The sequence below is a fragment of the Aythya marila genome (assembly GCF_965140915.1).
Source record: "Aythya marila genome assembly, chromosome: 4".
Lineage (NCBI taxonomy): Eukaryota > Metazoa > Chordata > Aves > Anseriformes > Anatidae > Aythya > Aythya marila.
The window spans coordinates 21,246,100-21,259,837 of record NC_139045.1 but is presented as its reverse complement, the minus strand read 5'-3'; the positions used below and the strand labels follow the sequence as shown (position 1 = coordinate 21,259,837).

The 13,738-nt window shown below is 41.6% G+C and overlaps 1 protein-coding gene across 3 annotated transcripts in view; it reads left to right on the top strand.

Annotated features, from left to right (window-relative positions):
• Positions 1–13,738, top strand: part of TENM3 (teneurin transmembrane protein 3) — a 417,392-nt gene that overhangs the window by 172,438 nt on the left and 231,216 nt on the right. The window contains exon 1 of one of the 3 annotated variants that reach the window (XM_082759678.1): positions 6,846–6,854. The exons of the other annotated variants lie outside the window; for them this stretch is intronic. The gene's annotated coding sequence lies outside the window, so the exon portion shown is untranslated. Of the gene's footprint in view, positions 1–6,845; positions 6,855–13,738 lie in introns of those variants that run through there. 3 annotated transcript variants of the gene reach the window in all.

The window sequence follows — 13,738 nt, the reverse complement described above, 5'->3', positions numbered from 1 at the left end:
TTTCGAAGGCAATAAATGTCATACAAGCATACACAAGTGCAGATATAGTAGTCTTAGATGAATGCTCTCAAACTGTATGTTAGAAATCTGTTTGACAGACTTACTCAAAGGATGAAACTTTTTTCTGATCTTGCCAGAGAAACAACTGTGTAAAAAGAAAATGTGCTCTGGTCATTTGGTTGGTTGGTTTGGGTTTTGTTTTGTATTTCTGTTTCTTTTTTATATTGTTTTCTTTTTAAAGAGTTACAATGTAAGAGGAGGGAGAATATGCTGTAATTAGGAGAAAAGAAACAGCTTCTTTTTACTTAGAAAAAAAGGAAATTTTGAACCAAAATGATACAGTGATTTTTTCTGTTATCTACACTTTACTAAAAACTCAACACAGGATGAAGGACAGCAGCAGCTGAACACACAATCCCAACCACATAGTTTCTGTTATGATCAGTATAATGCTTGTTCCAAGAAATATGTGAAATATTTTCTGTGAGAATCACAAGGACATTGATCTTGTGTGTGTGTGTGCCTCTTTTAAAAATACCTTTATAAAGATTCATTTTGGAGAAGTACCTTGAACTTTTTTTTTAATGAGATGATCAGAATACTTTAAAGTTAAACTTTCTGGAGGTATGAGATGCCAGCCTCATCATTAAAAAGAATAAAGTGTTTTTTTCTTTGTTCTCTTATACCGATAGGATTGCTCTGTTGGTGGTCTTTACCAATTCTCAGAGATTTACAATACGGATTTTTTTTTCACAAAAGCCAATTCTCTTTGTCAGACCTCTATACAAAACTATTTTATGCTAAATAGATTGTTTCAAGCAGCCTGCGCCTACCGTGTTTGTTATGAGATGTCGTGTACGTCATGTGTTTACACGCCAAATTGATCTTCTTTGGAGTTACTCCTTTGTCTCTTTCATTTGCAAGGAATATATTCACCTTCTTCTTTCTATCAAAAGTGTAAATTTTTAATTAAAAATAATAATAATCCCGTAATTCAGAGGGATTTAGAGCTGTGGACTCAAGTATTAAACGTAAATCAGAACTTTGTCAGTTGGAAGCTGCTTATTATGAAGGTTAGACACTTGGGCTCCAGTTCGGAGCATTAGTTGTGCAAGCAACTGTTTCTTTGCCTTCTTTTCCAGATGAAAGCCAGTGAGTAGCAGCTGCTGATAGAGGTCTCTGAAAAAAAAATAATATAGGAAAGTAAGAAAAATTAAGAAGAGAAGGTGTTGCAACTATGTCTGTAATAGTTTTCAGGGTTGTGGAGTGTGATGGTGCATTGAAGTGCATCTCGCAAGATAAAAAGAGAAGCCAAATTCACAGTGAGTCCAGTTTGAAGAGAGGTTTAAGGCCTGGATTATATTTGGATTTTTCTTACTTCAGTGAAGGGTTTAAAATTTTTTCCTAAAATACTGTTGTCTTTTAAGGTTAGATAAAATGACCTGAAAGCATTACTTTCTATTGCTTCATCTTGCTTCTGCATAGCAGTTGTTCTGAAACAAGTGAGATTAGCCACTTGGCTCTTTTTTTTTTTTTTCTTTTCTTTTTTTTTTTTTCCCCCAGGGTAGCTATTTCTTTCGCAGAGTTCATTGGTACATATCATCTAATCCCCCAGAATTTTTGTGAACATCTCCCCCTCATCATCACTTAGCTGTACACTAAGATAAGGAAAGCATGTATGTGGTGTGTTTTTCAAAAACTCTATTAATCATTCAAAGTATATGTGCCCTTTTCCTCTGTAGTCTACTGACTGACTGGTACTTTAAGCATTCGAACCTAGAAACACAATGGTAAAAAAGTAACTGAGACTATATATGTGACTAGAAACTATGTATGTGAAAAGTATTCAGTATTTTTGTCTTCAATAACTTAGTTTTTTGAGTTCAAGATACCTGATTGTATAATAATTGTAAATTTACATTTTCCCATCATTTTATTTATGACGGGAATTATTTTAGAGTGACTTTTAAGCAGGGCATTGTACCAATAGATAGCAAAATTCGAAGTAGTGTTATACAAGAAATATTTTGCATTTTTTTTTACCTTGCCAGATACTGCGTTGAGCTTGCTGCAGAGAGTAGAGGAATATTATTTACTTTACTATATTCATATACAACTCTCTAAAATCACATTGCTAACATACACAGAGTGGTTTTACATTACTTCTTAGGAAAAAAGTCACAGGTTGCCCACTTACATTCAAAAAAGTGTCTCGATTGATTCAACCATTTTGTGAAAGTACTGTATTTTTGCTATAACTCTTGCTGTATCTCAGTTTCATCCACTTACTCACAATTTCCACTTGTATTTTCAGTGCAATGCAAATCTGAAAATGCAAAATCCTTAATACATTCTTGGGAGAGGTTATAAAAAATGGTTAGGCTTTTTCTGTGTTAAGAGGGTAAAAAAAAATAAAAAAATTAGTGTTTTCAGATACGAACACTGAATCTGTGATCTCATCATCATCTTAGTCTGTTCTCATTTAAACCATGGTAATTATTGCATGAAATATGTCTCATCTTAATGGCTTATCTTACTTGCAAGAAAAAAAATCTAGTCCATTTAGTGGACTGTTGAAGTGCTTAAGAACTGTAAGACATTATATATGTAAATACATTTGTGCACATGCTTTCTTATGGTAACACATGCTATTAATCCTGTGAGTAGCCTAAAACTATTATTTCTACATGATACATTTCCAGGAAGAACTGGAAAACTAAGTTATAAATATTTGACTCAATGAAGTCTGTTTTGTACAACAGACTTGAGAATCTATGTCGCTGTTATATATGATACCTTATCTGACAAAAAAAAAAAAATCTTAGGCAGTGTTTAAATTCCATAGCTTAGTGCCCTCCTTTTTGTAGGGCTGTAAGAAAAACAGGCTCAAAAGTGATGTACTGATGCCGTGCAGTTCCAGCTTCTAGGTAGGTCCGCCATCCATACTTGTTTGTAACGCGCATGCAGAGAATAGTGTTTCTGTAAAGTACGTGCGGCATCTCAGTACAAGCAGCTGCAAAGCTTATTAACTATTCATGATAGGATGCCTTCACAGGGCACTTAGGCTACTACTGTTCAAATAGGCGAATTAGTATTTGGCTAAAAAGGTGCTTGTTTCCTTTTAATAAAAGTCACCGGTCATCATTAATGCTGATAAATAGCTGAAATTTTTATCTTGATGATGAGCAGCAGAAAGGTTCAGCAATTAGGACAGGAAGACTGGCATCAGGTTTTCCGTCTCCCAGGATGCTGCTTTAGCAGTATTGACAAGTCAGCTCTGTGCCTCTCATTTGCCACGTTAAACTGGGCGTAGCAGTGCTTTCTGCTTTGGCGTGACAGTGCTCAGGCAAGATCCTAGTTAGGACTGAACATTAGGTGTGGGGCAAGGAGCCTGGCTGCTCCTGTCTGGGATTCTCTAGTCCAGTGCCTGCTACCCAGAGTGGCTGCGGTGGCACCTCTCCAGTCCTTCCCTGGTGCCAGCTGGGAGTGATGGAGTTGCTGACATTTTGGCTCTCTGTGATAGTACTTGTCTTTAACAGAGGGGGAGGTTGCTTGTCTGTTACTACTTGTACATTCCCGAAAACCGAGACAGATTAAAATGCAAACATAAAAGTAATCATGGTGACCAGGCTGCTGTAACTCTCCCTCCGCAGCCGAATCCAACCCAGCCAATTTTAGAGCTAAAACAAAGCCTTGCCTCCAGAAACTAACCACATTCACAATTCTCCCCAGTTTTCATGCACTCTGGAAAAATATGAACTATGCAACATGCTATGAAGGCCATAAAATTTGAGCTCTTCTGGATCAGGGAAGAGGAATCAGTTCCAAAAGCTTTGAGTTCCCACAAAGAACATCCTGTTAGCAGTTCCTCTTTCTTTTATACCAGCAAGGCCCTGGCTCAGTTGTTTTCACTGATCTAAATTGTGGCAATATGACAGAGAGAGTGAGAGAGAGAAAGAGAAATTCTTTCACATATGTCAGGGCCAGCTGTGCAGTACCTTTCAGTCCTGTAAAAAAAGGTAAGTTTTCAGGTGACCCTGCCAGTGACCTGAAAAGGCCACTGTGACTTGAGTTCAGCAGGGGATGAGTCTCTGTTGCCCGTGCAATGCAGCTTCCAGTCAGGAGAGTCAAAGAGGCTGCGGTGGTGATAAATGTACCTGTAGATAGCTGCATGGATTAACACGGCTCTAATTTATTCCACATTAAGAAAAAGGGCTATAATGAGTTATTAATAAAGAAAGACTAAAAATGGGTTCAAATTCAGTGGTTAATGCTTTTCATAATTTACTGGAGTAATCCTTCTGACCAAGCTACTTCCAAAAAAAAAAAAAAAATGTTTCTCTCTTTTTCCTGTGAATGAAACACGTCTGCTGTTCCTCCCCACCTACCGCAAGGTTGTGTTTGATCTTTCTACTGTTTGGGCGTGAGCAACATTGGCATCAAGTGCGATATCTGTGCTGGAGTTTGCTTCACCCACACAGTTGCCTCCTCCATATAAATGTTTTCCTAAGCAGAAACCCATGTTCCAGATGCCTTTAGTATTGCACTTAATAGATACCATAAATGATTTGTGCTGCCATTAGTGGACCGGTGGAATCGCAGCACAAGGAGCATCCTCCGCTGCATCTGGCTGGAAGTGGAGAGAAGGGGATCTGCTGCAGAGACATCTGAGTCTCTTCCTGGACGGGGAGATCAGGGACGGCCAGGTGAAGGAAGAAGGGTGGCACTGGCTTTATTAGCAGAGGCAGGATGCTACTTTTTTGATAGGCTGCAATGCTATTGAATGTACAGTTGTACATATTGGTAGGAAAATGGTACAGAACATACAGGTTGGTCGTCACAAGGCAGCTTTCTTTTTAAAAGGATTGTTTGAAGTACCTCAAGTCTGCGTGGCATCTGGCTGTTGGAAGACCCCGTGTCCTGCTTCCTGCACAAGTCCCTGACAGTCTTTTGGATTGAGGGTGCAAGTACAGGCATCCTCTGATGGATGTGATTCTCAGATGAGGTTTAGACTTCTGCCTGAGCCGATGCCAAGCACCGAGTTCTCATTGCTCTTTCTTTCAAGATCTGTAGGGCTATATGCCTGAATTAATTACCTGTTTAGTAGATTTCTTTAATGACAGAAAATGCTTATCTGTAGGTATTCCATTCAAGCGGTTTGGAAAATAGTATTTTCGTGATCTAATACCTCATTTATTACAGCTGGACCTCTTGGAAGAGGCACAGAGAGCGTGAGTGTTGCCGTGGCCTTGCTAGAGACTTGCTTCCTTAACTGGCTCTGTTCGTTCGTGATTTCATCTCGTACCTCTCTCCTTGGCCAGTGCTGCAGCTCTCACAGATGTGAGAGCCTGTCCAGAACGTGAACTGCAAAAAGCTTCCAATTTTCAGCACGAGCCCCTGAAGTCTGAGCAAAGTGTAAGTCAACGGTGAAAGTATTACAGTTTTTGCTTTGTGCTAAGTCAAAGGGCACGTAGTCTGTTGCGCCTCTGACTGAAGGGCTTCAGTTCAACGTAGTGTTAGTGCTGTTGTGCATTTTCTCAGGATTTTTCCCCATTGTCAGCCAAGACTGCCATCATCAGGACTTGGCTCCTTAGCTCATTATTTTCCCCCATTTCACAGAATAATACTGTTTCAGTCTGTGTAGTCTGTGTTTCTCTTGGAAGTTGCAAGTGAGCACGTGGAAGTCCTAAAATTGTATAAGCTTTTTTTTTTTTTTTTTTAATATTATGGAATTTCTTATGAATAATACATCTAAAAACATGCGCTTTCATTGCAGCGTTCTACATAACATTGCTGAAACATAAATCTGGAAAGGTATCATTTTCCCTGGGGGCGTTTTGTAGTCGTTAACAATATCTCGACCAGCTTTTGGCAAAATGCAGCTTTTGTGTAGCTGCTGGGCTCACTTGGACCGTGTTGGGGACGGATTTTGTGCTCGGGTGAGGAGAGCGCAGGCTAGTCAGCACCACCAAAGGTCCGAGAGGTCTGAGAGGCGTTGTGGGAGCTGCTGCGTAGCAGTGTGCCTCCTAAGCCAAGCCAGAAACAGGCTGTGTGTGCGCGGTGATGCTGAGGGTAACGCCGGGGCCAGCGTTCCCGCGAAGGCTTTCAAGGAGCTGGGTGTTGCGCAGGGGGGGCAACGCAATAACTCATCTCCTTTTCTCCCGGCTCTTGGGCTGACGGTAGGGGCACTCACTTCAGTGCGGTTACCAGCCGGCAGTGTAGGATCTGCTGTGCCGAGCACCGGCTGCTTTTGCAGCGCGGGTTTCGCCGTGGCTGCCCGCAGCACCTGGGGGAGCGGGGGTGAGTACAGCCAGCACCGCAGGCGGGACGTGCCCGCTGCCAGCAGGCCCCAGCCCCGAGCCTTTCATTTTATCCCATTGATTGAACGGCTCAGCGGGCGGGTGAGGGAAAAACTCGCAAAGTGGGCGACGGAGGTGTTTGGGGGTGTGCGTTCAGGCTGAAGGGCAGGTGCAGCGGGCTGGGGGGGGGCCGCTGTGCCTGGGGGGTGTCTCCGCCGCCCCCTCAGGGCTAGCGGGGCTCGGCGGCGAGCGGCGCCGCGGGGAAGTTTGCGCCTCGGCAACTTTCTGCGCCGGGGGCCGGGGGGAGCGCTGTGGCCGGCCCCCCCCCCAGCTCCTCCGGGGCTCCCCCCGGAGCCGTCCCCGGCCGCGAAAGGGTTACGCGGCGCCAGGCCCAGCCCCCGCTCCCCGGCGGGGAGTCGCGGCGGCCGGGCTCAGCCTATCGCGGCGGCGCGGGGCCGCGGGCGAGCGGGGCTCCGCCGGGCGCGGCGCCACAGACGGGGCCGGGCGGCGGCGCGGAGGGAGCCCAGGAGGAGCCCAGGAGGAGCCCAGGAGGAGGTGGGCGCGGGGGGGAGAGGGGAGAAGGGAGAGGGGAGGGGGGGGGGAGCCGGCTCCGAGGGCAGCCCCGGTGCGGAGCCGGCAGCGGAGCCGCCTCGCCCCCAGCGCTCGCCGCGGGTGCGGTGGGGTCGGCTTTAGGGATCGGGGGTGGAGGAGGCGAGAAGTTGTTTTTTTATTATTATTATCTTTTAATTATTATTAATAATAATTTTAGGTATTTATTTATTTTTTCTGTAATTTGTACCCGAGGTGTTGCGTCTCGCTGTTGGAGCTAACTCTTATATAATGAAAAAAAAAAAAAAAAAAGGAAAGAAAATCAACCCAAAACTACCAAGTGTTGCTAATTCCCATGCCTCGCAGAGAGCCTTCTCTACCTGTTCTGCCGGGAGGCTGGGGGGGGGCTGGAGGGAGGGGGGCTCGCTGCTTCAGAAGTCTGAAAGCAAAAGGGAACTTCAGCACCGGGCAAATGATGCGAACAAAACCGCGACTTTAAAATAAATAAATAAATAAATAAATCGGGCTGGCCGAATTCACAGGGAGCCGTGCAGTGCTTCGTCTGGAGCTCGGCGTGATCTTTGACGTTTGTGCAGGCACCTGAAGGAGAGAAAGGCGAGAGCTGGGTTGGGCTGGGCTGGGCTGGGGCAGCGCGGTGCTGCTGCGAGCGGCCGCATCCCCGCCCGCCCTTCGCGGCCAGCGCAGCCCCTGCTCCGGGCAGCTCCTCAGGCAGAGGTACCGGGCACACGGCTGTGCCACAGAGTCGGTCCGCAGCCTGGGAGCTTCATGCAATCAGCTTCGTTGCCTAAAGATGGTGTAGCCGAGGATTTGATCCTTTTGCACTGAAGTGGAAATACTTTCAGTAATTGAAAGCAGATTCACGTCTGGAGTTGTGCTAGCCAAGGTTTTCTTTTTTAAAATAAACCTTTTGTTCCCCAGCTTTAAATGTTTGAGCGAGCTATCCGGAGACCTCTTTGTTAATTGCTAGAGTAGACTTTAAGGAAGGATTTGGGGAAAAAAAAAAGAAAGAAAGAAAAAAAAAAAACAACTGAGAAAGGTATGTCAGCAGCTCCGTTTATTTAAAGTCATAATCTCTGTACTCCAGTGCATGAATGTACCGTTGCAGCTTTTGTGCCTGCTACATCTGAGTTTTCCTCTGTTAAATCCCATGAACCTGAATGTGGACTGCCCATCTGCCTGTGGAGCGTGTGGTTTGTTGCTTTGGTGGTGGTGGTGGTTTTGCTTTTTTTTAAAAACTGTCTTAGCATATGTTCGCTTTACTTATCCCATTTGCCATTGTTTTAACAGTTTATTAAACAAAAAGATCTGAACTTTGAAGGTTTGAAGGAATAATGATCTACTTCAGTAAACAAACCTGACACTTGAGAGTGGTAGCTCTTCTTTGTTAACTTTGCTCCTGTTTTCTGGCTGTTGCTGTGAAAAGCTGGAGAAACCCTGCCTTCAGATACTTCAACAACAGGGGGGGCTTAGGATATGAACTACCAAACCCTCAGACAAAGCCTGAGCTGCTTTTGAGCTGTGACCAGCTTTGAAGGTAGAGAACAATAGAGGGAGAGGAAGGGAATCACCTTCCCTCCAAAGCTCCCAGTCTGCAGAATAAATTCACTGAAAATGTGTGGAAAAGTTACTGAAGATGGTTAGTCACCTATCCATTAGTGTTTTAATTGCTTAATAGATGCAAGGAGGTGATTTCCTGATGTTAAATACAGGCTGTCATTAAGATAAGAATGTGTACATTTGCATAATTGCTCTCCATAAACCAGGTTTGTTGCCTTGAACTTCTTGGTGGCGTGCACGTAGCCTCCTTAGGTCACTTTTCCCTGTTTCTCTTAAAAAGAAAACTCTTTTGATATACACCCTAAGAAGTTGAGATGGAAGTATTCGAGTAAGACACGGGAAAGGGAAGGTGCTCAAACCAGGACAGAAAATGTGGCTTTCCATTTTCCATCCATCGCAGTGGGGTTCACGACTGTCAAGTAGCTAACTTGCTAACTACCTCTGAGATGTTACAAAATTTTTGATTAATCGCTCCGCACATAGAAGGAGAATGGCCTAATACATGTCACAATGCAGTGTTTTCTTTCAAGGAGTTATTGAGAGGGTATGTTACAATTTAGCAAACAATATCAACAACGTAACCTTCACAAAAACATACAGTGTTCAGACTTTTTGGCTTATTTGTCGTTTGTACTTTCTAACCTTTCCGAGTAGAACTGAAGACACACGATGTAGTACATTCCAGGAGGTATGGATTATTGTTTTTCTTTTGAAGGAAGCCAGCTAAAGTGGTAGCTATTTGAAAATGGCTTTGATGATTAGTGCTATAAAAAAGGTGAAATGTTAGGTATGTGTTCATTTTAAACGTCCACAACAAGAATGTTGCTGAGCACCCCTCAGTGCGTTGTGTAAGCTGACCAACCCAAGCTAAAGACTCTTCTTGAGCTGTATTCTTGCATTTCTAATGTGTACGTACGAAGGTTTAACAGAACTTAGCAACTTACTGAAATGATCTGATAAGCAATTATGAGATCAGACTTCACAACTTCAGTTTCTGGAACTTGTTTGGCATATTAGTTTGCTTTCTGACCTGTACAAGGAAAAAAATAAGGGTCACAAATAGGTACGTATATATGCAATGTAGGCATTTTAGCAGTGATGTGAGAAAATAATATTGCACTTTATTGTTTCACAAATGAGAGAAGTTAGCTTTCCTGTCTTAGAGGCTTCACTCTGTATCGGTTTGAAAGACTGTCTGAAGAGGTAGTTCTATGCATTAAAGAGTAGCAAGGAAGGTTCTGTATGTTCAGTGATTATTGTAGGGACTCGATGCTGTGAGCTGCTGACCTCACTAATGATTGGAAGATTTATGTCTGTTAGGTGTAAACACTTGAAGAGTTTTATACAAAGGAAGAAATCATGATGAAATAACACAGCTATGTTAATAAAAAGCTTCTTCAGTTTTCCAACTGAAGTAATGTAAGCTTTGTGAAAGTTAGGGATGAATGGAAGAAAAATGGCACTTCTGTTCCTTCAGAAAGCTTCACATCTGTTAAACTCTGTATAGACTAGGTAGGTGGCTGAAACATAATGAATGGAAAATAATCACTCACCTTCTTTGCCTAATATTGAAAGAATTGGAAGTGCAGTCATAGAGGAAAACTTCAAAATTCGCTGTGGTAAGAGCAAGCTGTATAGTCTTCTTTTGGGGTTGGCTGGCAGCTGTTCATGGAAATGGAAGTAACTGTTTTGTCTGAACTGCTATAAAGTTAGACACTTGACAAAACAAACCATTTAAATCTAAGAAACTGGTGGAACTAGGATATCTGGAAACATTATAGCATCCAAGTGGGATGTATATATAGGAAACAAACACAGTGGTTTGGGGTTTTGGTTACAATTGGGTTACAAGTTTGAGAGGTACTTCAGGTTTGCTTTTGGTTTGTTATATGCCCTGGAAGAGATTTTGCCCGCCAGTAGCGTAAGAATAAGTATAAACTTCAGGCATTTGATGTGGTAATCGGTTGTGTTCAAAACGCTGATTTTTGTATTGGGTATTAGAAGGAAAATTTACTGGCAGTTTATATTCTAGTATATTCAGAATTTGGAATTTGATGCTGGTTTGAGAAATCCTTTGGAAAAAGATTTAACCAAACACCTAAACTCTGAAATGTAAAGCAAACCTGTACAACTCAAGGTATTGCAGCCTGAAAAAACAGTAAGGGTAGATATTCTTGGTGTTTCCCAAGATCTGGGTTGTGGTAAAAGTCTGCTTAAATGTGATTAAAAGTTTTCTGCCTGCTTTATTTTCTGTGGCAAAAGAGCAATTTCTGCAGTAGCAGTAAGCTCCCATCTCTAGTATCATGTCAGTAGTGAGTTAGGTGGTTTTATCTTTCTGATACAATTTGCTGTTCTGCCTCTTCCCGGCTCTCACAGAGGATTCAGACCTCTACAGCAGAATTTCTAAAATGCTTAGAAGAGAAAGAGATTTAGAAGGGGAGGAAAAAAAAAAAAAAAAAAAAATGGCAAGATTAATCCAAAATAAGAGCTCTTGCATGTGACTACAAAAAACACATCCAACTGTTTTGCTTGGTTTATCATTCTTTTTATCCTGTTTCAGTTGTTGCGAGTCCAAGTGTGCTATTGACGTGGGTTGTTTTTGTTTTTCTTTTCTTGGTGTGAAGACCAAGTGCTCCGGAGAATGCTGTGGGATGCCAAAATACATATGAATACAAATTGAAGAAGAAAGTAACTGCTGTTATAGATCGGGAGCATTTGGTCATTCTTCATCGTTGTATAAACCATGACAAAACATTACCATCAGCTTCCAAACTGTCCTAACAGATTTTTAAACTATTTCAATTTGCAGCTTTAGTATAGTTGCTGACCACACACAAAGGGAGGGAAAAAAAAAAGAATAGAAATACTTTTATTAGAGCAGGTCTTTGTTTAATTGTGTAGACCTAGTTTTTCATAAACCCAGGTGTAATTGTACCAGCGTATGAATTACAGTCATTTCCCAACCTGCAGAAATTTCTGAGTTGTTAATTTTTGCAGAACGTTTTTCCTCTTAGTCAGAAACTGCGTTAAAGAAAAGACTGTTGTCCAGGGAGTTGTAAAAAGTAGTCTGGAAAGCCTTTTATGCTCTTTCTTTTAAATAAAACAGAATTGCTTTATGTAACAAAGTTAACTTCATCAACCTTTTATAATTATTTAACCATTATTTCATTTTACCCCCTGCTCAAACATTATACATTAATGCAATAGACACCTGGCTGCGCTCTTAAAAGTTTATTTGTCTTTCAATTCCTGTGATAGTAGGGGGCAGTATATCTCCTTAATTATCTTTGTTCAGGGAAATGTTGAAAGGCCAGGGTAGTTAAACAAGGCCATTTGGATTTGCAATAAGGTCGAAGTCAGATGCAAGGAAAGTGGTTAAATGCATTATCATCTTATTGAGCACATCATCAGTAAAGTGACCTTGATGGAGGTGGAAAAAGCCATTTGGCTATTTTATGACAGCCACCTCTCTGCTGCCTTTATCCCTTCCAGAGAGTACTTCAAGTAGTGTTACCATAATCTCCTCGTGTTGCTTTGAAGTCTGATTTTTCTTAATTACAGCTAATGAGTTAGAGTCTGAAAATGGAAATGTACTTTTTTTATTATGGCAAACTTTTGTACCTCGAATGTATCCTTCAGCTTGGGTGGTACAGAGATATCTCTAAATGTTGAGGTGACCTTAATTTGATTATTATATATCTGCCTTTAAGAATCTCTTAATGATATCATTGTGTTTTTTTCTGTTCATGCAAGGTTTTATTCTGGTGCTCTTTAAGCTTATTCTAAGTTACTACGAGGCCAGACCAGCCAACTTTCAGCCTTAGCAGCAAGGATGCTATTTGTTTTAGTGTTCGTGTATTTATGTTTTTATAAAGATACTCAAACCATGGGAGGCCTGTGGCTAAGCTGGAAACAAATAGTTTAAAGATGTGTAACTAGTGTTTAAATTCCAGTGTCTCTTATGCTCGGTGATGGCAGTCAATACTGCTGCTGTAAAAGCTCACATAAGTGAAATTTCAGCTATTGTACATTAATTCATGTATTTAATCAAAGTACTCTAAACTGCTCATCCTTCCCTCCCTTCTTTTTAGCTGTCTTTTCTCATTCGAAAATTTCTTTATTTGTTTGGTTTAAAACTACACTGGTTTGGAACAAACAATAAAAGTTTAAATTTATGGCTTTGAAGAGGCCTCCATGCTAGGTGGTAGTTCTTACAGTGCTCTCTATGCAGGCATTGCCATGATTATTAAGGGAATTTTTAAAACAAATGTATAAAATAAAAGGGAAGGCCATAACATGAAAACTGGATCTAAATTTGAGCACCTTAAGATATAGGTTAATTGGCTGAAGCTCATAGCAGAGCATTAAAAATGACTGGAGGCTAGAGGGAATGATTTATAAGAAAAGATTAAAAGAAATTTTTTTAAGTGTATATATAGCTTAGTCACATGGCAGCTATGCACTGATGGAAGAACCATCTGCAAAATTTTTAAAGACTGTGTGGACTGAGGTGGTGTATCTAGGTGCAAAAATAAAACAAAAATTAAGGACTAAAAAGATCATCTGCACGTCAAGGCACTTTTTGTAATGGTAACAGCCTGGAGGTTATGGAAAATATGTCGGCAGAATTGATGGAAGTCTCATTTTTTGAGAGAGTAAATATTGTTTTATGGCAGACCGTGGGTCTTACACCTTTCATTCTTAACTTTTGATCAGATGTTGCTGTTTTGAAGATAAGTGTACTTACCTTCCACTTTGTCAAAGATGATCTCTTACTCTTCAACGTGTAGGTCATCTCCAAGAAGAGCGCAGGGTTCGTCCTGCCATCACCTCTGTCTCTGGAGTTGGTAAAACTCCTCAGAGTTGTCTCATCACAATTCGTTTTAAACCAGCAACAAAAGCACATTATGCCTTGGGTATGCTGTTAGTTTTCTAGTAGCTTTTACTTCATATTCAGTCGATAAGATTTGAAAGTTGCCAGCTGAGCAACATGTTGGTGTGGTCTTTAGCCCTGACCTGTAGTCACACTGCGTACTCAGTGTTTAGTTTCAACCTCAGGGAGCCAACCATTTCCCCTTGTAGTATAGGAGTTTTATTTTCTTTCTGTTGAGTTATTCTTGCTCCTTCCTTAGCACTCTCCTGCTACTTACCATGTGTTCTGCCACAGTGGGAAGAGTCTCCGTGCGTACCCATCTGGAACACCAAGCTTTTGAAGGTACACCTGTAGAGCCAGAGGTTGAAAACATAGTTCTGCCTTCTCCCTCTGTCAAACTTCCTTTTTCATCGGGTAACTCCAAGAAATTTGCCACACA